This window comes from Scyliorhinus canicula, chromosome 13 (genome assembly GCF_902713615.1).
Source record: "Scyliorhinus canicula chromosome 13, sScyCan1.1, whole genome shotgun sequence".
Taxonomy (NCBI): Eukaryota; Metazoa; Chordata; class Chondrichthyes; order Carcharhiniformes; family Scyliorhinidae; genus Scyliorhinus; species Scyliorhinus canicula.
Window position 1 is genome coordinate 128,925,170 of NC_052158.1, and position 25,890 is coordinate 128,951,059.

Here is a 25,890-nt window from a genome sequence, read left to right on the forward strand (position 1 = left end):
GAGCGAAATCGGCCTGTATGACCCACACTGGAGGAGGTCCTTATCTCGCTTCAGAATCAATGAAATTAACGCCCTGGACATCGTCGGGGGCAAAGCTCCCCCCCCCCCCCCCCACCCTCTTGCCTCATTCAAGGTCCTCACTAGCAGCGGGCCCAGCAGGTCTGAAAACTTTCAACCCACCCCGGCATGGGGGGGTGGGGGCGGGGTGGTCCCATGTCTGGACCCTTTAGCCTTGGGCAATCTAAAGATCACTCTTGACATGGTGATCTCAGACAACAACTTTCTGAAATGTTTAAACATTGAAGTGACCTTCTCATTATGAAGTGCACTGCCTGACAGTTCATGAACAGATTGACAGTTCTTAAAGATTCAAGCCAAGAAGTCCCAAAGAGTTTCCCTTTCCTCACATCTGCCCACTCAAGCCCATGCTTTTAACACTGTTGCTTTTTGAAGTGTTTGCTTGAAAAGCTTTGAAATCCCGTGAGATCTTTCGAAATGTTTTGTCTTCATTCACTTTTACGGTGCAGTGGCTTTAACTAGCCTTTGATCAACAGCTTAAAGGCAGGAGGTTTGTTTGATTATCTTTCCTTGGCTTGGGTCACTGTCTGTGTGGAGTCTGCACGTCCTCCCAGTGTCTGCGTGGGTTTCCTCTGATGCCCAGGTTTCCTCACACAATGTCCCAAAAGATGTGCTTTTAGGTAATTTGCACATTCTGAATTCTCCTCTGTGTACCCGAACAGGCGCCAGAGTATGGCGACTGGGGGTTTTCACAGTGACTTCATTGCAGTGTTAATGTAAGCCTACTTGTGACAATAATAAAAGATCTGAACAGAAACAAATTTCAGGTTGCTCTTGCACAGAGATGGTTTGGTTATGACAGGCTGAATGGCCTCCTTTGATGCTGGAACCATTATACAATTTCTATTGGTAGCCTTGCTCTGGAAAAAGGTAAGGAAGCTAAATATGTAGGATGTGCAAGTATCCACCCGTAGTGAACTGCAGTGAGGTTAATAATAATCTTTATTAATGGTACCGTTACTTGATAAAGCCATTAGATTTCTGAATAAATGTTTGTGTTCGGACAGTAAATCTTTGTCTTACTTACATCATGGAAGATGAAGGGGTTGTCCTGGCGACCTTGGTTGTCCTCCTGCAGGCTAAAAATTAAACATAAGGTATAGTGTACAGAATCTTCGGCTTTAATTGTAAGTGTATACAGAAGATTGAAGGGATTAAAGTATAAATTTCAGACCAACTAAATGCATGAAAAAGGCAAGTTCACCCAAAGAAAATTTACAGAGACTAACCCCACCCCTGTCCCCCCCCCCCCCCAGCCAGGACCCAGAAACAGTCCTGAGTCCTGTTTCCCACCTCCGCCAAATATACAAAGCCGTGGGTCTAAATAAGAAACATTTACCATCCTGAAGGTTTGAAATCCCTCGCTTGAAAAACAAAGAAACCTTTATAAATAGTTAAGTCTGTCAAAAATAGCGTTTCATGATCATGAAACTCGGTGATATCAAAGGCATGGGGACTATACAGAAAAATATTACTGACAATTTTTCTTCAAATGCTACTGGCTCAGAAAACACCTTTTCTTTGCATCGAATTCAAACATTAAGAGATTTTTAAACTTTAAGTTGTATTTAACACTAGATAGGTGTAAGATGTTAGATGCAATTCAATCTGCCACCATTGCCCCACAAAGAACACCTGCCCCAATCAATTTTATATTTTTTCAAAAACGACACTGTAAAGAATCAAGGTGCACAGTAGGAATAGCATAGCTTCAGCACAAACTTAATAATTTAATCATCTTTATTGTCACAAGTCAACTTACATTAACACTGCAATGAAGTTACTATGAAAAGCCCCTAGTCGCCACATTCCGGCGCCTGTTCGCGTACACAGAGGGAGAATTCAGAATTCAAATTACCTAATAGCACGTCTTTCGGGACTTGTGGGAGGAAACTGGAGCACCTGGAGGAAACCCACGCCGACACAGGGAGAACGTGCAGACGCCACACAGACAGTGACCCAAGCCAGGAATCGAACCTGGGACCCAGGTGTTGTGAAGCCATAGTGCTAACCACTATGCTACCGTGCTGCCCATCTCCATTACCAATGACAAGGTGCCTCATGGCAGACTAGTACAAAAGGTGAAGTTACATAGAGGGGAAATATACTGTAAATGACGAAACTCTTAAGAATATAGAAAGTCAGAGAGATCTGGGCGTTCAGGTCAAGGTAGTCAAGAAAGCATGCGGAATGCTTGCCTTAATTGGACGGGGCATCGAGTACAAAAGCTCTCAAGTTATGCTGCAGTGGTATAGAAACTTGGTAAGGCCGTACTTGGAATATTGCGCGCAATTTTGGCCGCCACACTACCAGAAGGATGCAGAGGATTTGGAGAGGGTGCAGAAGAGATTTACCAGGATGTTGCCTGGTCTGGAAGGTATTAGCTATGAGGAGAGGCTGAATAGACCCAGACTGGTTTAATTAGAACGACGGAGGTTGAGGGGTGAATTCAAAGAGGTCCACAAGATTATGAGGGGAGTGGATGAGCAGGCACTCTTTCCCCGGGTGGAGGAATCAGTCATCAGGGGGCATAGGTTTTTTTAAAAACGTATTTTATTACGAACTTGTATCAAAGCAGGTTACAGCAAATAAACACCCCGGGAAACATACTATACAGTCTGTACAGAGTTTCCCCCTTTTTCACCCCCGCCTCTCCCCATCACCCACTCCCCAACCCCTTGCGACAAACAGCTCCTCAAACACAGTCACAAACATCCCCCACCTTTTCTCAAACTCCCCTGCTGAGCCCCTTAACTCATACTTTATCTTCTCTAACCACAGGAAGTCGTACAGGTCACCCAACCATGCTGCTACCCCCGGTGGTGTTGCCGACCACCACTCCAGCAAAATCCGTCGCCATGCAATCAGAGTGGCAAAGGCCAAGGTATTGGCCTTCCTCCTCTCCATGAGCTCCGGCTTCTCTGAAATCCCTAATATCGCCAACAAAGGGTCGGGGTCCACCTCCTCCTCCACTATTATGGCCAAGACCACGAACACTCCTGCCCAGAACCTTCACAGTTTTACACAACCCCAAAACATGTGCGCATGATTTGCTGGCCCCCACTCACACCTCTCACACTCATCTGCTATCCCCTGAAAGAACCCACTCATTCTCACCCGAGTCATATGGACCCTGTGCACCACCTTAAACTATATCAGGCTCATCCTTGCACAAGAGGAGGTTCCGTTTATCCTTCGCAGTGCCTCCATCCATACTCCCCAATTGTTCCCCATTCCCAACTCCGCTTCCCATTTCTTCTCGATCTTCACCACCGACTCATCTCCCTGCTCCCCCAACCACTTATATATATATCCCCAATTTTTCCAGCCACTTCCACATCCGGAAGCAGCAGTCGCTCCAGCAGGGTGTATCCCGGCAACCTAGGGAACTCCCTCTAGACCTTTCGCACAAAGTTCCTAACCTGCACATACCTGAACTTACTACTCCTTGGCAGCTCTACCCTTTCCCTTAGCTCCTCCAGACACTTTCCTCCAAATCCCTCACCTTGACCAGCCCCACTTCTCACCATGTCCTATGTACACTATCCACCCCCCCCCCCCCCCAACTCAAACCCATGATTCTTGCAAAGCGGCGTTAGCACTGACATCCCTTCCATCCTAATATGCCTCCTCAGCTGATTCCATATCTTCATTGTGGACTGCACCACTGAGCTCCCTACCTACTCGGAGCCATTGGCAATGATGCCATCACCGTAGCCCTCAAACTAGATCCCTTACAGGATTCCTCCTCCATCTTAACCCACTCTACCCCTTCTTTTTCCCACCAGCGCCGCACCTTGTCCACATTCGCCGCCCAATAATAAAGAAGCAAGTTCGGCAACCCCAACCCGCCCTGCTGCCTCTACCTCGTAGCAGGGTCCTCCCCACCCTCGGCACCTTCCCCGCCCTGACAAAGTCCGGGATGATCGTGTCCACTTTCCACAAAAGGCCTTTGGTATAAAGATCGGGAGAGCCTGAAAGATAAACAAGAACTGCGGCAGAATATTCATTTTCCAGGGAGCATCTGTTTAAGGTCCCTGGGGCAATGTTTAGGGGAGATGTGTGAGGCAGGTTTTTTACACAGAGGGTGGTGACAGCCTGGAACGTGCTGCTAGGGGAGGTTGTGGAAGCAGATACATTAACGGCGTTCAAAAGGCATCTTGACAACTACATGGGTAGGATGGGTATGGAGGGATATGGCACAAGGAAGTGCTGAGGGTTTTGGCCAAGGTTAATATCATGACTGGTACAGGCTTGGAAGGCCAAAGGGCCTGTTCCTTGAGCTGTACTGTTCTTTGATCTTTGTTCATTATGAACAAGATTTAGAAGTGCATTGTTCACAGCAGTACCAGTCTCTAATCCACTAGAAATTGTAGCAAACCTCATATAATATTAATGTTCCTTTAATGTGAAAGGTGTTGTGTTTCATTTGTGGAATGTACTTAGTTCCTCTCCATATCAGCTAATTAATAATTAGTACACAAGTAATTAATTTATCAAACGGCCTCAAATTAACCTGCAGATCAGTAAATATAAATGTCAAGTTTCTAGTGTTCAAATTAAATTGTTGTCAAAAAATTGAACAACACTTTTTGAATGAACTTGTTTCTCCTCGTTCAACATTTTACATAGGTTTCCAATAAGTCATGCCACTATCGTTCATAATTCTCGAAAGTTTCATGATTGATTGATTGATATTTATTGTCACATGTACCGAAGTACAATGAAAAGTATTTTTTTGCGGCCAAGGGAACGAACACAGTACGTACATAGTAGTCAAAATAATAATAATCAACAGAGTACATTGACAGTGGTGCATCAACAAATAGTGCATAGTGATTGGACAACACTGGAAAATTATATCAAAAGAAAATAGGTTACTAAAGTTGTATTAGCAGTATTATTCAATATAAATCAAAGCAAAACTCACCATTTCTTCCAGGTATGATCTTGGCTAAATCGCTTTTAGAAAATTACGCTGAGTTTCAGTTCTGTTGGTGAGCCAAAGAAGAGCTTTGGAAAAGGTTCAGAGGAAAGCCACATGATTTCTAGCTTAAATAATCTGACTGCTCAGTTGAGCTGTCAACCCTGAGTTCATTTACATTAGAGACATTTTTGAGATTGCCGAGGGGCTAAGAGAGGATTTTTACAGATTTTCTTTTCCTATTTACTTTGTTTTTAACCTCTGCCAGGAGATAACATAGTTGTTGGTGGGTAAGTGATCTTTAGTTCCCCGTTCAAACACCTTGACTGTGTGGGGCAAGCTTGGTGAACCAACGATGCCCATCATTTACGTACATTTTAAAATGTCGTCCCAGTGATGTAAAAGGGCTGATTTTGATTGCCCACTCTCCCGCTTTCCTCTGGGCATTTCAATGAGTTTCAATGGCGTTCCTTGAGGCAACCACGAGCCCATAAGTAGGCTCTCTCTCCCTGTGAACGAGAAGATGCTGCGAGGGAAAAAAAGAAAGCTTTCAAAATTCAGTGGCCAACCTGCTTTTAAGTATAAATTCAGAAATCCCATTCTACCCGCAGTGTGTGAATCATACTAGTGCATCTGTGAAGATCCCGAATGAGGCCAGGCAACAGCAACCTGAGAACTCCAGGCACAGAAAAAAGTCAATTGCGACCGTAGGTATTTGAGAGGTGCCAAGTGTAAACATAAATGAAGGAACGAGAGAGCAAAAGAATAGATTTTTTAATCAAATACCTTAAAAATATATATATATTCTAACAGTATTATTACCTTCAAAAGTCTAGGATTAAGTTGGCAGGTTCAGGGGAAAGAAACCAGGGACAAAAAATGTTTTGAAAGAAATACTTTCAGTCGTTTACTTATCGTTTTGTGCCTTGGTGGATTGTCCTGACTCGGATTGTTTTTGGAACTTTAGGTACATGTTCTTCATGCAGTCCATTAGTACAATGTTTTGTTATTGGCATCTGAGGTGTGGCACAGGAAGTGCGATGCCCGAGTAGTGAATGACAGGAAGGGCAACCAGGAAAAGTGACATGTACATTGTTCTTGTAATCTCTGAAACGCAGCACTGACTTTTTTCCTCACAGTGATCATTTTGTGAGCTGAAAGGAGTTGACCAACTGTGCCAGGATTCTCAGGGCATTGCTGTCTGAATTTGTGCAGTGTGCAAGGTTATTCCCGTGCATTATGGTTCTCTCAGCTCAGAGATTGTATTGGGATTTCCAAAATTTGCTTTCTTAGGGGAAATACTGTTTTTGCAACCAATGGCGCGATGAACACCAAAGGTCAGAACATTCAATGTTGATACGACAATTTAAGATTGTAACTTACCACAGCTAGTGTATATTATCTATAGACTGTAAATGAAGATGCATAAGTAGTGCAAGGTGTTTGGTAATTATGTATTAAACAGATAACGACAGAACTGTTTGACAGATCACAGGACTTACAGTGCAGGAGGCCGTTTGGGCCATCGAGTCTGCATCAGCCCTTAGAAAGAGCTCCCTAATTAAGCCCACACACCCATCCTATCCCCGTTAAACCCAAGAACCCGACTTAACCTTTTGGGCTCTAAGGGGCAACTTAACATGGCCAATCCACCTAACCTGCACATTTTTGGACTGTAGGAGGAAACCGGAGCACCCGGAGGAATCCCACGCAGACACAGGGAGAACGTGCAACCTCCACACAGTCACACAAGGCCAGAATTGAACCCGGGTCCCTGGAGCTGTGAGGCAGCATTGCTAAGCACTGTGCCACCAGATTGAAGGACTAAATTCATACGACCTGAATCACATTCCAGCAGGCATTCTGCATTGCACAGTTGGACTGCAACCCGACTCATAGTTGGTACACCACTTTTATCTTAAGTTAAAAGTAACAATTCTGCAGCTGATGGAAATCTGAAACCAAAACAGAAAATGCTGGATATACTCAGAGGTCAGGAGCATCTGGAGAGCGAGAAACAGAGTGAACGTTTCAGGTTGATGACCTCAAGTCAGCGTTTTCTCTGCTATCCTGGCTCTAATAGGCATGATTAGCCCCTGCCTTTTCATCAGACCATAGCATTAAGATGTTGGGCACAATTTAACCACCGCATTGTGCTCAGCACAGATCTGGGTGCACCGGTTAAATAGTAGGAAATGCCAGAATCGAGATTTGCGCGGGCGCGAATCAGTTTGCCATCTAACGAGCCCACTCCCGATGGCGAGTTCCAGATCTCACCCAAATAGGTCGTCACCCAATCTTGAGCACTCTAAACCCCCATGAATTCCCATTCAGCCTTTGGTGGCTCCTACTTGTACAGGTCCCTAGAAAACTTCCCAAACACCTTGTTAATCTGTTCCCGAGCCACCACCAACTCCCCAGTCTTATCCCAAACCCGAACTATCTCCCTCGCTGTGGCCTACCTACGAAGCTGACATGCCAATATATGACTCGCCTTCTCACCGTACTCATAGACAGCCCCCCTTGCCCTTCTCAACTGATGCATCAATTTCCCCGTGGACACTAGGTCGAACCTCACCTGCAACTCCTTCCTCTTTGCCAGGAGCCCCGTACCCAAGTCCCCCGCACACCTCCCATCCACCTCCAAAATCTCTTCTATCAACCATTGGCGTTACTCCCTCTCCTCCCTATCCACCTTAGCCTTAAACCAGATCACCTCCCCCCTCATCTCTGCCTTCCGAGCCTCCCAAACCACTGACGGCGAAACCTCATTGTGCAATTGAACCCCACGGACTCCTCAAACACGTTCCCAACCCTGTCACAGAAACTCCGATCCACCAACAACCCCACATCTATCCTCCACCCCGAATGATGGGCTAACCCCTTCTCCAGTACCACGTCCATCCATTGCGGAGTGTGATCCATGCGGCTGGACGCCAGAGAAGGCAGCAGCGACGACGCAGGCTGGACATCTTGAAGACTGTGATGAATGTTATCAGTAGCTGCTGTAACGGTACCTTACCTTTAATGCATTGGCCCTTTAAGACCGGGCTTGGAACCCTGGGGGGCTCCGCCTCTGGCTCCGCCCCCAGGAAACGGTATATAAGATGAGGCTCACTCGGCAGCATGTGATGAGCACACTTCTCGGCTGCTGTTCAGTTCTCAGATGATTAAAGCCTTTGAATTACCTATCTTCTCTCCTGTGTCGTAATTGAGGGTATCTCAATTTAATCATCTGACACATCAAGATGGACAGCGCTCTAAAGCCGGAGAAACTCAACCTGGACGCTCGGTCACCGGAAGCCCCGGAAATGTTTAAATATTAGCTGCGGTGTTTTGAGGACTATATTGACTCCTCAGCGACTGATGTCGATGGCGCTCGCAAGCTGCGTTTACTATATGCCCGGGTGGGCCACCGACTCTCCTCCGCGATCGAGCACCCCGACGGCAGGCAGGGTACCGTCTCCCTGCGAGATCTGGCACCCGCTGGCTCGCCCACCGACCCTGACGCTTTCTCCACCGACCCCCCCCCCCCACCGACGCTCCCCTCCCCGCACCGACTGCCGACCCCAACAGCGCCCCCCCACCCCCCCATAGCGCCTCCTTCCCCCCAGCCAGCGCCAGCACCGATCACCCTAGTCACCCCGGATACCCCCCCCGCTCCAAGGTGAGCAAAGGCTCAGTCAACCGTGCTCCCGGATATACCACCATCAAAACCGACCGTATCCACGGCACCACCACCGGAGCGGAGAAAGTCAGCACGGACAGCCAAACCACCCACAAGACTGAACTTATAACTCTACTTCACCCCCGACGGACTATGTGGGTTTTTTTTAACAGGGGGTGACTGTGATGAATGTTATCAGTAGCTGCTGTAACGATACCTTACCTTTAATGCATTGGCCCTTTAAGACCGGGCTTGGAACCCTGGGGGACTCCGCCTCTGGCTCCGCCCCCAGGAAACGGTATATAAGATGAGGCTCACTCGGCAGCATGTGGTGAGCACACTTCTCGGCTGCTGTTCAGTTCTCAGATGATTAAAGCCTTTGAATTACCTATCTTCTCTCCTGTGTCGTAATTGAGAGTATCTCAAAGACCTAGCTGCCAATCAGGCCAAGGAGGAACCCAGAGGGGGACTACAGCGATGGCTTAAGGTGGTACAGGCGTCATTGATCATCCAAAGAGATGACGGACAAAATGTGCCACAGGAGTCTCAGCGAAGAGAGATTGCAGTACCTGTGCCATGCCCTGGCAGACTTGGCACCCAGTGGAGGAGGAGGAAAACCGCTCTTGAAGACCATGACGGTTACCACAACCCTGAACGTCTATGCCGCCGGTTCATTACAGGGCTTGAGCAGAGACCTGTAAAGTATATTGCGAGCTACAGCCCACAAGTGCATCCGTGAGTCACGGATACCCTGTATGCCCATGCAGCAAACCATAGCAAATGTGAGCTGGACCTCGCCCACCAAGATGCCCAGGCAGCAGGATTCTCCACCATCGGCGGGATGCCCTAGGTCCAGGGGTAACTGATGGCTCGCATGTTGCCTTGCACTCCGGAGATTTTCCGCGCGACTGAATGTTCAATGAGTGTCCCTCCCACCAGCTCCCCCATCTCAACGACCTTGTTCCACCCTCCCAGAGTGTCTGTAATATCACCCCAGCCTCATGGGCCTGTGTCGGCACTGTCAGCAGGTCAATATACAAGGCAGGAGAGTGATGATACCTCACTGTGAGGTTAGCTCTGGTACTCCAAACTTTATGCCAAAGTCTGCCTCCTGTCTTTCTGCTGACACCAACACACTCACACCCATCCTCTGAACAGGGTCTGCATCGGGAGAATTTCATCTTGGACCACTGTGCCCAGGAGGGGTGGGTAGTGGGGGTGGGTAGTGGGGGAGCAGAGGGCAATAGGCCATAGGGGTGCAGCCAGACCTGCTGTGGAGATTTACGTCACAGAGGATTCACAAGTATCAGGTGTGACATGTTTTAATTATGAACATTTATCATTTTCATTACCCCTAGCTACAGATAGTGCCCCCAGTGCCGTTAAATATCTCGCCACCGTGGCCATCAAGAAATACCCTGCCAAATACAACTTTGAGATTTTTCCATTAAATCCTGCCCGTTGTCTCATCAAAATCAGAAATGTCACTTACACACACTAGTCTTCTTGCTTCGCATTTTGGTAGTTACAGAAATTCTGCGTGTGATTCACCCAAAAAGTGACTAAGGGCTTGATGCACGATCAATTGTACAAAGACTAAGGTTGGATACAACTGTGGCTTTATTGCAGTAAGATGTGTGGCCTCCCACAGCAGCTGGCGAAATGGCTGCTGATAGAGGACATACTCCTACTGGGCGGAGCCAGCAGGCAGGGGCTACCTGCGAACCTGTAGTACAGGTTCTACCTTACATCACCTAATACAGGTGTAATAGCGGTTTAGCACAGGGCTGGATTCTCCCCTGGCGGGATTCTTCGTTGCACCGGCAGGGCACCCACTGAGGATTTCCCGATGTTGTGGGGCTGCCCACAATGAGAAACCCCATTGGCCGGCTGGTGGGACGGAGAATCCCGCTGGTGGCAGGGGCGTGCCACACCAGAAGACTGGTGCAGCAGGATGGGATTCTCCGTCCCTAACCTCATTTTGGTGGGGTGTTTCCTGCTGGCTTTTTGGATGTGATCCAGTCCCTGGATTCAGCCACACTTGATCTATCCAAAAAATCAGATCGTTCTGAGCAGGATTAGCGTGGTCGTTCCGGGCGCTACAAGCTCCAGGGCGACCCCGCTGTCTAACGGCACACTGTTTTAATTTAATGCTCTGGCGGGAACATGCCCCAAAGGTCACACTCAGCGTCATTTCCTGCACTGGAGTTTTGACGAGGAGAGCCCCCTCAGGCCTGACTCTTGGCAGTGCCAACATGGCACACTCTCAACCTGGCACCTGGGAAGTGCCCCGGCACCCTGGAGGTGCCAACCTGACACTTACTGATCCTCGGATAGGTGGAATACCGGCAGCTGCCATTGCCTCTCCAGTGGAACTGCTGAATACAGAGGAGCTGCTTGCTTCTGATTGACTGGCAGCAGGCCGGATCTCCACACCCTTGGGTCTGTGGTCCTGTGGGGAGATCTGCTGCTGTCCTGTCAACTGCCTGAGCAGCACAAAATGCAATGGGCATTCCCTAATACAGGCAATTCGGGGGGTCTCTCCAGCTCTCTAGCTGGCACCTAAGACCCCCCATTTCCTGCGCAATATTCCACCTGATATTTGCAAAACAAAGAACAAAGATATTACAAAGAAAAATTACAGCACAGGAACAGGCCCTTCGGCCCTCCAAGCCTGCGCCAATCCAGATCCTGAATCTAAAACTGTCGTGTATTTTCTAAGGATCTGTATCCCTCTGCTCCCTGCCCATTCATGTATCTTTCTAGATACATCTTAAATGTCTCTATCAATGAACAAAAAGTTGATGTAATCCAGGTCAATTACTGATGGGAGTCAAAGAGCTTAGTCTCACTTTTTCCAACATTTCATGAGAGAAAGTTTGGCTCTTCTATGCCTTGATATCAGACTGGCAAACTGAGAGTTTGGAAAATTCAGAGTGCTTCCAGAGAATGTTACCGGACTATAACATTGTAGGGTTTTCACAGTAACTTCATTGCAGTGTTAATGTAAGCCTACTTGTGACACTAATAAACATTATTATTAGATAATGGAAGGGAGCTGGTGTACACCACAGCGACAACAATAAATGGTTCTATATAAATATATATTTATATCCATTGCATATTGCCATGCAGTCTCCATGGCAACACCTCGACTAATCAAAGTTGACTTACCAACCAATCAAGCATCATTTTCTCAAGCAGTATTAATTATTGCTCTCTTTGAAGTTTGGTATTCTTGCATCTATCCCGGTGAATGCAAAACAAAAATCTTCAACAGCACCTCTTTTTTTCAACCGTACACAGGTAATTATAAAGTGTGTATAAGGTAATCATGGGCGGGATTCTCTCCTACCCGGTGGGGCGGGAGGTCCCGGCGCCGAGGAGTGGCATGAACCACTCCGGCGTCGGGCCGCCCCGAAGGTGCGGAATCCCCTGCACCTTCAGGGGCTAGGCCCGCCCTGGAGTGGTTTGCGCCCCGCCGGCCGGTGGAGAAGGGGCTTGGCGCCACACCAACCGGCGCCGAAGGGCCTCCGCCAGCCGGCGCGAGTTGGGGCATGCGCGGGAGTGCCAGTATGTGCTGGCGTCATCCCGGCGCATGCGTGGGAGGGTTCGTCTCTGCACCGGCCATGGCGGAGGACCACAGCTGCAGATGCAGAAGAATAGAGTGCCCCCATGGCACAGGCCTGCCCACGGATCGATGGGCCCCTGGCGGGCCAGGCCACCATGGGGACACCTCCCTGGGCCAGACCCCCCTCGCCCTCCGCGAACCCCGGAGGCAACCCGCGCCGCCAGGACCCTCCGGTAAGGACCTACTCTAATTTATGCTGGCGGGACTGGCAAAAACAACGGGTGGCCACTCGGCCCATCGCGGGCCGGAGAATCGCCGGGGGGTGCTAGTGGCCGCCGATCGGCAATGCACGGTTCCCGCCCCCGCCAAATCCCCGGCGCCTGGGGGGGGGGGGGGGGGGGGGGGGTCGGAGAATCCCGCCCAAAATGTCCCAATTCACAGAAACATTATGAAGCAAATTTGGCACCGAACCACATTTCAGGGCAGATGGTCAAAATCTTGGTCAGAGAGCTCTCTTTTACGGGGCAGGTCAGAGAATTATCTTTTAAGGAGCAGGTCAGTGGGGTAAGTTTAAACGAGCATCTTAAAGGAGGAGTAAGAGGTAGTGAGGCAGAGAGGTTAAAGGAGGGAATTCCATGGCAACTGAAAATACAGCCGGCGGCGGCAGATATTGAAGATGCTCAATAGACAAGAGACAGATATCTGAGAGGACTGTAGGGCTGGAGAAGATGACAGAAATGGAGGAGATATGACCATGGACGGATAAATGACCATCCATGCAGAGGAAGAGAAGTAATTAGCAATATTGTGACATGTAAGAGCAGAACTGGGAGAGGTATAAACCAAATTGGAAGGCTTCAAGTAGGGTCTGGTGAGAGAGGCCAGAATGTAGTTGCAAACCAACAGTATGATCCAAGATTCTTCAGGGAAAAGATTTGAGATAGATAAGGAGCTGAAGAGCATGGAAGGCTTTATTTTGGATGGATTTATTCAGGAGGAGTGGCAATAAGCAAGGCAATTTTAATGTAACACACCCATTGGGAAATGAATGAGACCTGATGCAATGCACCATGCCCCATTTTATTCTCTCCTCTCCGCATGATCCTGCAGATTTCCTGCCTCACAAGTTAAGTTAAAATGTCCCCCAGATTTTGAAGGACCAGTGCTGGATGAGAGAGACAACTTGGTGAAGTTAGCAAGAGGTACAGTTAGTCAGGAACTAGGATAGAATAAGTTTTAGAAAGCAGGTAAAGAAAGTGAGTGAACTGAGGACCAAAGGGGATGACACTAAAATGCGTGGGAAGGATTAGGCTTGGTAACCTATGGGGAAGCGTTGAGACTGTTTTTATCCATTATGGGATATTGGCTTCAGTGGCAGGCCAGCATTTATTGCCCATCCCTAGTTGCCCTTGAGAAGGTGGTGGTGAGCTGCCTCTTGAACACCCACAGTACTGTTCAAGACGGAGTTCCAAGATTTTGACCCAGTGACAGTAAACAAAAGTGATATATTTCCAGGTCAAGGTGGTGAGTGACTTGGAAGGGAATCTCCAGGTAATGATGTTCCCATGCATCTGCTACCCTTGTTCTTCTAGATGGTAGTGGTTGTGGGTTTGGAAGTTGCTGCCTGAGGAATCTTGGTGAGTTTCTGCATTGTATCTTGTAGATGATACACACGGCTGCTACTGTTTGGTGGTGGAGGGATTGAATATTTGTGGAAGGGGATAGCCATCAAGCTGGCTGCTTTGTCCTGAATGGTGCTGAACTTCTTGAATGTTGTTGGAGCTGAACTCATCCAGCCAAGTGGAGAGTATTCCATCACACCCCCTGACTTGCGCATTGTAGATGGTGTACATCTTTTGGGGAGTCAGGAGGTGAGTTACTCACCTCGCGTTTCCTAGCCTTTGAGCTGCTCTTGTTGCTATAGTATTTATATAGCTATGCCAGTTCAGTTTCTGGTCAATGGTTACCTCCAGGATGTTGACAGTGGGAGATTCAGCGATGGTAATACCATTGAATGTCAACGGACAATGGTTAGATAATGTCTTGCTACAGATGGTCAATACCTGGCACCTGTGTGATGAATGTAAAGAAAATGGTGTATTTATCTATTGTATATTATGTTTTTGTTGCAGAAATGTTTGTAAAGCCTGGTTTAGGGTCTGTATATATCTGCTGTGGTAATATTTTTTAAACTCCTGGTTTAAAAGACAGACTAACTTTGTGAGTGCAAATCGTGCAATTAAGATTATGTAAAAGTGAGTTAATCATTCTTTCGAACCATGTTAATGTTCACAAGGATTTCTGGGAGTAGATCATTCGAGACATTTTGGTTAAATTTAAGTAAATAGGTCATGAAACTTGAGTGGAATAAAGATGATATAAGCAATGGAAGGAGCAAAGTCTGCAGAAGGTAATTTAGGTTAGTTTCTGGAAGCTATGAGATGCGCAAAAACGTTTGGGGAAGGCTGTCAGATTCAGCATCAATCTGACAGACTGGGACCTGCAGGCTGTTTAATGAGAGGATTTCACTCTCTCCTCAAGCTGTCTTTCAAAGACGCTTCAATCCAGAGATCGACAATAAATCCTGTGTTCGCTAACTTTGTTTAAAAGTGGGTTTTGACTTGTGATGGATTTTGCTTGATTTGAGATAAAGGAAGTAAAGGAGATAAAGGAAGGATAAACAGCGGGATTCTCCGACCCCTGCCGGGTCGGAGAATCCCCGGGGGGGCGCCACAAATCCCGTGCCACTGCCTCGTCACCGGCTGCTGTATTCTCCACCGGCATTTTTCGGGCGGGGCGAGGTTCACGCCATGGCGGTCGGGGGCTGTGGACCCCTCAGCAATTATCCGGGCCCCGATGGACTGAAAAGCCGTCCATATTTGGCCAGTTCCGCTGGCGTGGGTTAGACATGGTCCCACATGGTGGGACCTGGCAGGTAAGTCAGCGGGGGCAGTCCTCGGGGGGCCGCGGAGGGATGCGACCCCGGGGGGGGGGCACGGTGGTCTGGCCCGTGATCGGGGCCCACTGATCTGCGGGCAGGTCTGTGCGTCGGGGCAATCCTTCCTTCCGGGCCGGCCTCTGTAGGGCTCCGCTATGGCCGGCGTGGAGAAGAGAACCCCCCCCCGCATGTGCCAATACACGCCGGCAATTCCGCGCATGCGCTAGATCACGCTGGCCCTTTGGCGCATGCGCGAACACGTGCAGGCCCTTCCGCACCGGCTGGCGCGGTGCCAAGCCCTCTGGCGTTCACCTAGCCCCCGGAAATGCGGAGAGTTCCGCACTTTCGGGGGCTGTTGACACCAGAGTGGTTTGCTCCGCTTTTCCCGTCGACGTGGGGACTTAGTCCCTGGAAAGGAGAATCCCGTCCAAAGTGTTTAATTGTATTGTTAAGCATTGTTTAACTGTTAGACAATTGTAAGATATATTTCTGTGATGTTAAGGTAGTTAAATACTGTGTTAATATTAACATTTGTTTTAATATACTATATCTTTATTTGTGCTTGGAATCACTCCTTTCCTCACTTTTGGGGTTCCTGTCCGGTATCCGAGAAATGTTGGTGCCTGGTCCGGGATCATAATACCTGTATGGTGTGAATGTTACTTGCCACTTGTCAGCCCAAGCTTGGTTATTGTCCAGGTCTTGCTGCATTTGGTCATGAACTGGGTTCATAGGTTCATCGTTATCCTTCCCATGAGCAGCATGGGTTCATAAAGGGCAGGTCGTGCCTAACTAATTTAGTGGAACATTTTGAGGACATTACCAGTGCGGTAGACAATGAGAAGCCAATGGATGTGGTATATCTGGATTTCCCAAAACGTTTGACAAGGTGCCACACAAAAGGTTGCTGCATAAGATAATGATGCATGGCGTTAAGGGTAAAGTGGTAGAATGGATAGAGAATTGGTTAATTAATAGAAAGCAAAGAGTGGGAACTAATGTGCGTTTCTCTGGTTGGCAATCACTGGCTAGTGGTGTCCCAAAGGAATCAGTGTTGGACCCACAATTGTTCACAATTTACTTAGATGATTTGGAGTTGGGGACCAAGTGCAATGTGTCCAAGTTTGCAGACAACACTAAGGTGGTAAAGCAAAAAGTGCAGAGGATACCGGAAGTCTGCAGAGGGTTTAGTTTAAGTGGATGGACTAGGGTCTGGCAGATGGAATACAATGTTGACAAATGTGAGGTTATCCATTTTGGTAGGAATAACAGCAAAAGGGATTATTATTTAATTGATAAAATATTAAAACATGCCGCTGTGCAGAGGGACCTGGGAGTCCTTGTGCAAGAGTCTCAAAACATTGGTTTACAGGTGGAACAGGTGATTAAGAAGGCGAACGGAGTTTTGTCCTTCATTGTTAGAGGGATGGAGTTTAAGACTAGGGAGGTTATGCTGCAACTGTATAAGGTGTTAGTGAGGCCATACCTGGAGTATTGTGTTCAGTTTTGGTCTCCTTACTTGAGAAAGGACGTACTGGAGGGCGTGAGGAGGAGATTCATTGGGTTCATCCCAGGGTTGAGGGGGTTGGATTACGAGAGGTTGAGTAGATTGGGACTGTACTCGCTGGAATTTAGAAGGGTGCGGTGGGGGGGGGGGGGGGGGGGGGGGGGATCTTATAGAAACATATAAAATTATGAAGGATAGATAAATAGATGCGGGGAGGATTTTTCCACTGGCGGGTGAAAGCAGAACTAGGGGGCATAGCCTCAAAATAAGGGGAAGTAGATTTGGGAGTGAGTTTAGGAGAAACTTCTTCACCCAAAGGGTTGTGAATCAATGCAATTCTCTGCCCAGTGAAGCAGTTGAGGCTCCTTCATTAAATGTTTTCAAGATAAAGATAGATCGTTTTTTGAAGAATAAAGGAATAAAGGGAAAGTGGAGCTGAGTCCACAAAAGATCAGCCATGAACTCATTGAATGGTGGAGCAGGCTTGAAGGGCCAGATGACCTACTCCTGTTCCACGTTCTTATGTTCTTTTGAACTGTTTCAGTATCTGAGGAGTGGTGAATGGTGCTGAACATTGTGCAATCATCAGCGGACATCCCCACTTCTGACCTTATGATGGAAGGAAGGTAATCCATGATGTCAAACTTAGTCAAATGCTGCCTTGATGTCATAGATTATCATAGAATTTACAGTGCAGAAGGAGGCATTTGAGTCTGCACCGGCTCTTGGAAAGAGCACCCTACCCAAGGTCAACACCTCCACCCTATCCCCATAACCCAGTAACCCCACCTAACAGTAAGGGCAATTTTGAACACTAAGGGCAATTTATCATGGCCAATCCACCTAACCTGCACATCTTTGGACTGTGGGAGGACACCGGAGCACCCAGAGTAAACCCACGCACACACGGGGAGAATGTTCAGACTCCGCACAGACAGTGACCCAAGCCGGAATCGTACCTGAGACCCTGGAGCTGTGAAGCAATTGTGCTATCCACAATGCTACCTTGCTGCCCTGTCAAGGACAGTCACTCTCACCTCAGCTGGTGGGAAGGATAATGAGCTGGCGGAGGGGGTAATGGTTGCCCTGGGGGGTGATCTGGATGTAAATACATCAAAATGGACCCAAAATACAATTTGTATCTCTTCCCTGTTGAAAGTTCGTGACTGTACCTTTAAGACCAACCGCGCCGAGCCCATCCCTCACACGTGTATAGAGTCCAAATAGAGAGAGCCTGCTCTCCGCCACCGGAATCTCAGGAAACGTCCTTGAGATGGGAACAAGCTGCCACCAAATGAGAGGCACTCAGGATGTAAATCAAGTGGCAGCTAAGCAGATGCAGCAGTTAGCAACAGGAGCCGCATCTTACCACACACAACGTTAAAGATAACTCCTAAAAAGGGAGAAATAGAAGGGGGCGTTCAAAATATTTCATCAACAGCAAGGTAAACCTCATTCATCCTTCCGCCGTGTTTGGACATTTCTACAACAGTTGATCGGTTATCTGTTTAACTTTTCTCTTCTTTTCCTTACCCATTAAATAACGCGGACGAAACAACGGGAAGCGGCGATAATATTTATTTTGAGAGATTTTAATTGCAGCATTGGATTAAAGGGATGATACCTTTTTTTAAAAATCCGATTTGAGTTTATTCTCAGCGGTGGCACTAAAACAACGTTGATCGGTAGGGAGAGAGGATAGCATTCTCAGGCATGTCGTGTGAATTGTTATTTAGATAACATTCTGGTAATGGTGATTATCCAACCCAAACCCTGCAGAACCCTGAAGACTTATTTCTACTTTCCCTGCATTTCCTCCTTTGTTTGAAACGTTTGAGCCTTTAACATCGAGTCGCTGTTGTTATTCCTCCTCCTCCAGCAGAACTGTGTTGCCTGGATTTTATTTTTTGTTAGCTCAGGACTAATAAAGTATTTATGAGCCCCTTTCAGCTCAGGATATTTTTTTATTCAAACAGTGCGTGTTTACAGCCACGATGTTTCCATTAGTTCGTTTGCACAGCAGCTTCGCAATCTGGAGGAACAACTTTTAGCTCTCCCCAAATCCCCTCCAACGTTTGCTTCATTTTCAGGGCCGAATTTTGGCTTGGCGGCGAAAAAAAAAACTTTCATACGTGGCTTTTTTGTTCAAGCCTTAACTCGTTATTTTCAGGTAAGATATCACCAGAAATGTCCCTGAGGGAGGGTAACTTCTCTCCCACAATAAGATCCTCTCCTGACCACTTCTCTTTTCAGAATGAGGAGGGGATTATTGATTTAATGTTTCCAGAGCATATCATTCACTGAAGGTGGGAGAGCAAACGCCTAACTCAGTTATTATCTTCCAGACAAATGTTTCAGTTCCGCTCACAGCATAGTCTTAAAATAAAAACGATGAATAGAAAAGGTACTTTTCTTCCATCTGACATCTAAACATGTCGATTGTTTGACCGTTGGCAAACAATTAGTAATGAAATATGATTGACATCATTCAACCATTCTGACTCCCAAATCATGCATTCTGCCAGTTCTTCCTTTTACTGCCAAATACTTTCCCGTTCTTCCCATTTCAGGAGAGAAGTGAAGTGTTTGGCTTCTTCCTGGCATAATTTTTCCATGGGTACTGTATGCTGTCTGATAACACACCCAACTGACAATTGTTGGCTTATGAGCTAAGACAGCTAGCATTGGCAGGAAATCAATTGTGAGACACCACTGTCAAGCCCAATCTTATCTCTCATTTACTACAGGCAAGGCTCTACGCCAACCTACTGCTAATTTCTGTATTTTTCTTTTCTTTACCAGGTCTTACCTTGTCAGTTTGGTTGCAGATTCCCCCTCTCCTCCTTTTCCTATCCATCCTTCAATTTCTGTTATTTTGTTTCCACTCCCACCTACTCTCTTTCAGGAGTTGGCTTTCTGCCGAGATGCTGTTCTGTGGGCACCATTTGCCCCCCAGGTACTTTGGCTAAGTGGTCATTATTCACTCCTGAGTTTAGACACAAGCAGCAGCAAGGTATTTGTGTGGAACATCACTGGCAGTTCAATTCTCGTCTTTACTTGAGATACAGTGCCTATGCTTTAAGCAAAGGTTACTGAATAGCAAAGGGAGGTTTCTGGATATTCCAGAGTGAGAACCTTGTTAGAATTTCTTTTCTCTGATTCAGGAGAATTACGTCAATTATAATGTCCCGATGACTGAACTGATTGAACCCGAGACCTTCCAACAGGTTGAACAATTCCCCTCCTGAGAGGAATAGTGGTAACATTTCTGGGAGGGTAGTCCCGAAGCAGGCAGATGCTCTGGGGAAACGAGTTCAAATCTCACCATGGCAACTTTTGGAATTTAAATTCAATTAATAAATCTGGAATTAAAAGCGAGCCAACTACTGTCAATTTTCACATAAAACCATCCAGTTTAATAATGACCCTTTAGGGAAGGAAATCTGGTGTTCTTACTTGGCCTATGTGTGACTCCATGAAATACTAGCACCGCTGCTGGCCTGAAGGACATGGCTGCCAGATCGGGTTTGAAACGGTTAGTCAGGGACCCAATAAGAGGGAAAACCTATTTGACCTGTCCTCATCAATTTACTTGTCGGTCCATGATGGCATTGCTAGACGTGACCACTGCACAATAATTCTGGAGATGAAGTCCCATCTTCATATTGAGGATACATTAATTCAGAATAGAACTAGCAGCTCAAAACTGGGTGTCCTTATGGAACTGTGGGTCATCAGCAGCAGAAACACAACCTGTAACCTGGCATATGCGGCACTCTACCATTACCATCAAGCCAGGGGATCAACCCTAGTTCGATGAAGAGTGCAGGATGATGTGCTAGAAACAGCACCAGACATACCGAAAAGCAAGGTGTCAACCTGGTGAAATAACAACACAGGACTACTTGGGTGCGATAGATGGAGATAAATTATTCCACAATCTAAGGATCAAACATAAACTCTGTCGCATCCAGTCATGATGGTGGTGGACAATTAAACAAATAATGAATGGAGGAAGCTCCACAAATATCCTCATCCTCAATAATGAGAGTCCAGCACATCAGGGCAAAGGCAAGGCCATCTTCAGCCAGAAGTGTTGAGTGAATCGGTGCTGGAAAGGCTAAGGGCCCTGACAACATTCCAGCAATAGTACTGAAGGCTTGTGTCCCTAGACAATCTGTTCCAATGGAACAACAACACTGGCAGCTACCAAGGATATGTCCTGTCCATAAAAAGCAGGAAACATCCATCCTGGTCAGTTTACTTTTGATCATCAGCAAAGTGATTGAAAGGGTCATCAGCAGAGTTATCAAGTGGTACTTATTTAGTAATAACCTGCTCACTGACCCTCAGTTTGGATTCCGCCAGGGCAACAATGTCCTTTACGGAAGGAAATATGCCATCCTTCCCTGGTCTGACCTACATGTTGACTCTTAAATGCTCTCAGGTATGGGTAATAAATGTGGGCCCAGCCAGCGACGCCAAAATCCCATGAACAAATGAAAAAAAAGATTAAAATTCAGCTCCTGACCTTATTACAGCCTTAGTCCAACATGGAAAAAGAGCTGAACTCCATAGGCAACGTGAGGCAGTATTTAACTGAGTGTGCCATTAGGGAGCCCTAGTGAAACTGAAGTAAATGGGAATCAGAGGGAAAACTCTCTAGTATTTAGAGTCATAGCTAGCACAAAGAAAGATGACTGGTTATTGGAGGTCAATCATCTCAGTCCCAGAACATCGCTCAAGGAATTCCTCAGGGTAGTGTCCCAGGCCCAACCATTTTCAGCTGCTTCAGCAATGACCTGCCCTCCATCATAAAGTCAGAAATAAGGATAGTTGCTGATGATTGCTTTTATTCAGCACCATTTGGGCTCCTTAGACACTGGTGCTGTCTGTGTCTATTTGCAGCAAGCTGGGAACAGCATTCACACCACACAACGTGCCATGTAATGACCATCTCCAACACAAGAGAGAAGCAGTCCATCTCTTCCTGACATTCAATGGCATTACTGTCACTGAATCTCTAGTTATCAATATTCTGTGGGTTATCATTGACCAAACTCTTAGCTGGACCAGCCATATAAATGCTACGGCTGCAAGGTCATAGACTGGGAATTCTGTGGAAAGCAACCCACCTTCTGACTCCACAAAGCCTGTCCACCATCTGTAAGGCACATGTCAGGATTGTGATGGAATACTCTTCACTTCCCATTATGGGTGCAGTTTCTTTTTTTAAAAACATTTTATTCAGGCATTTGTGAATTTTTAACAACAATTTCAAGAGGAAAAACAACAAAGTAAATAACACCCACCCAACCAACAACCATACCCAGTCAACATGGCTGACATACACAATTCCCCAGGCCCCCTCCCCCACTTACTAATCCCGCCTCAACCACCTGCCTCCCTCCCGTCTCCGGGCTAACAGGGAGTCAAAGACCAAAACATCAGCCTCTTTCACCCTCTGGACTCCCGGGTCTTCCAATACAACAAACATCACCACCTCTGGACTCGGAACCACCCGTACCTTCTATATTGTGGACATGACATCGGCAAATCCTTGCCAGAAACCCCTAAGCTTCGGACATGCCCACAACACGTGAACATGATTCGCGGGCCCTCCTGCATACCGCCCACACCTATCCTCCACCCCTTCAAAGAACCTGCTCATCCGGGCCACAGTCATCTGCGCCCTGTGGACCACCTTGAATTGTATCAGGCTAAGCCTGGCACACGACGAGGACGCATTAACTCTACTCAAAGCATCCTCCCACAATCCCGCCTCTAATTCCTTGCCCAACTCTTCCTCCCATTTTTGCTTGCAGGACGGATACGCCACCAGGTTGCAGGGAGATCTGTCACGTTTCTCCGGTTGGTAAAGATTAAGTTTGCCTTAAGGGGGTTGGAAGAGTGGAAGAAGCCTTTGAGGTACGGTGGACACCGCTCATGATGATATTTGAGGAGCTCATCATCTCGGGGGGAGGGGGCGAAGGAGAGGATTAAAAGAAGAAAAATGTACCAACTGTTAATGCAGTTTTGACATTCTTATTTACGTTTGTAATCAAATATCTTTTTTAAAAAAAGAACTGTCAAAGGATGCTAGGTGACCTGCAGGCAGTCTTAAGGGCAAATGGTAGTGGGGGTTGGCATTAGCTGGTGCATTGAAAATCTGGGTCTGAGTCTTGAAGATAGTATTACAGTCAGAATTGGGCTTTTCAGTTTGCTAAGATGAAACTTGATAAAGGATATTTGTACCCAAAATGTCAACTTTATGTCCTTTCCAAAGTTGCTGCCTAAGTTTCTGAGTGTTTCCAGTATTTTCTGTTGCTGTTTCATTTTTCCAACATCTTCAGAATTTGGTGGTTCCTATATCTTAACGTTGAGTATCCATCTTGATTTTTGCTTCAATAACATACAAATCTTCCTCAATTTGTTTGCACACAATAAACATAATACTTTTCCATGGCCTTCACTGGGCTAATCAGAAGGCCATAAGATATAGGAGCAGAATTAGGCCATTCGGCCCATCGGTCTGCTCCGCCATTTGATCATGGTTGATATGCTTCTCATCCCCATTCTCCTGCATTCTCCCCATACCCCTGATCCCCTTATTAATCAAGGAATCTTCTTATTAATCAAGAACACCAGATTTGTACTTGAGGTGCAGTTACCCAAAGGGCCAAGAGCTGTAAGGTGGAATTAGACAGAATAGTTCTTTCTTGGAACTTGAGAACATATGAACTAATGGCAGGAGGAGGCAATTTAATTTCTTGAGCCCACTCCACCATTCAATAATGTCCTCCACCGTGAAAACTGGGGCAAAATATTGATTTAGCATCTCTGCCATGTTTCCCACCATTCACTCTTTGGTTTCATCTTCCAAGGGACCAACATTAATTTTAGCAATTCTCTTCCCTTTTATGTACTTAGAAGCTTTTGCTATCCTTTTTGATATTTTGCGCTAGCTTTCTTTTGTAATTTACCTTAGCTCTTTTCATTACTTTTTTAGTAATCCTTTGTGTGTTTTTGAAAGTTTCCCAATCTTCCAGTCTGCCACTGGCCTTTGCGATGTGATATACCTTTTTTTTCGTCTTTATATTGTCCTTAATTTCCTTGCTTAGCTATGGATTTGTTTCATTCTAGAACGCTAGTGTGGGACCCCACTTTCTTGCCCCCAGACCTAATTTTGAATTCTATGGTCACTATTCCCAAAGGATCCTTAACTAAGAGGTCATTAATTAATCTCTCCTCATTACACAATACCAAATCCAGAATAGCCTGCTCCCTGGTTGGTTCCATAACCGTTTGTTCCAAGAAACAATCTCTAATACATGCACCACACTCTCCCACGAGGGTGTCTTTGCCTATTTGACTAATCCAGACTCTGATACATTCAACAAACTCCCTCTCGAGGCTACCCTTACCAATTTGATTAATGTAGTCTATGCGTATGTTAAAAATCACCCATAATTATTGCCATACCTTTCTTACAAGCCCCAGTATTTCCTGGTTTGTACCATGCCCCACTGCGGAACTACTTTTGGGGGACCTATAGATTACTCCTACCAGGGACTGCTTCCCTTTGCTTTTTATTATTTCTACCCAGACTGATTCCACATCTTAATCTCTAGTGCTTATATTATATTTTGTTACAGCACTGATCCCTTTCTTCACCAGCAATGCTACACCACCTCCTTTTCCTTTCCAAAATACTGAGTACCCTTAGATATTCAATTCCCAGATTTGGCCTTGTAACTATTTCTCAATAATCACCATCAAATCATACCTTTTTGTCTCTATTTGTGCCGTTAACTCTTGTTCCAAATGCTTTGTACATTTACATACAAAGCTTTTATGATGAAGGGACTGGATGAAGGGACTGGGGGCATTCTAGCGAAGTTTGCCGATGATACGAAGTTAGGTGGGCAGGCAGGTAGTGCTGAGGAAGTGGGGAGGCTGCAGAAGGATCTAGACAGTTTGGGAGAGTGGTGTAGGAAATGGCTGATGCAATTCAACGTGAGAAAATGTGAGGTCTTGCACTTTGGAAAAAAGAATCCAAGCATAGACTACTTTCTAAACGGTGAGAAAATTCATAATGCCAAAGTACAAAGGGATCTGGGAGTGCTAGTCGAGGATTCCCTAAAGGTAAACATGCAGGTTGAATCTGTGATTAAGAAAGCGAATGCAATGTTGTCATTTATCTCAAGAGGGTTGGAATATAAAAGCAGCGATGTGCTACTGAGCCTTTATAAGGCTCTGGTTAGGCCCCATTTGGAGTACTGTGTCCAGTTTTGGGCCCCACATCTCAGGAAGGACATACTGGCACTGGAGCGTGTCCAGCGGAGATTCACACGGATGATCCCTGGAATGGCGGGTCTAACATATGATGAACGGCTGAGGATCCTGGGATTGTATTCATTGGAGTTTAGAAGGTTAAGGGGAGATCTAATAGAAACTTACAAGATAATACATGGCTTAGAAAGGGTGGACACAAAGAAACTGTTTCCGTTAGGCGAGGAGACGAGGACCCGTGGGCACAGCCTTAGAATTAGAGGGGGTAAATTCAGAACAGAAATGCGGAGACATTTCTTCAGCCAGAGAGTGATGGGCCTGTGGATTTCATTGCCGCGGAGTGCAGTGGAGGCCGGGACGCTAAATGGCTTCAAGGCAGAGATAGATAAATTCTTGATGTCGCGAGGAATTAAGGGCTACGGGGAGAATGCTGGTAGGTGGAGTTGAAATGCCCATCAGCCATGATTGAATGGCGGAGTGGACTCGATGGGCCGAATGGCCTTACTTCCACTCCTATGTCTTATGGTCTTATGGTCTTTTAAATTTGTTCTATTGCCAAATTTCCTGACTCTTTTATAATTCCTTGTTGCAAAAAGATATTCACCCGTTCTGTCCCTTCCCTTTATTTTCTGGTTATCATCCGCCAAATCTCTAACCTGCCTTCCTGCCTCCTCCTTTAATTTTGTTTTTTTTAATTTTCCTGCAACTCAATCCGCCCCCTCTCTCCCACACACACACTAATTCAGTTTAAAGCCCTATCTCCAGCCTTAATTATGCACTTCATCAGGATTGTGGTCTCAGCATGATTCAGATGAAGACCGTCCCATCGGAACAGTTTCCTCCTTCCCCAGTACTCGTACCAATGTCCCATGAATTTAAACCCATTTCTCCCACACCAATCTTTAAGTGACTC

At 46.5% G+C, this 25,890-nt stretch overlaps 1 protein-coding gene across 8 annotated transcripts in view; it reads left to right on the forward strand.

Moving 5' to 3' along the window:
• Window positions 1-25,890, forward strand: part of vwa5b2 (von Willebrand factor A domain containing 5B2) — a 200,237-nt gene that overhangs the window by 36,382 nt on the left and 137,965 nt on the right. For 3 of the 8 annotated variants that reach the window (XM_038816213.1, XM_038816221.1, XM_038816220.1), the window contains exon 1: window positions 17,931-18,130. The exons of the other annotated variants lie outside the window; for them this stretch is intronic. The gene's annotated coding sequence lies outside the window, so the exon portion shown is untranslated. Of the gene's footprint in view, window positions 1-17,930; window positions 18,131-25,890 lie in introns of those variants that run through there. 8 annotated transcript variants of the gene reach the window in all.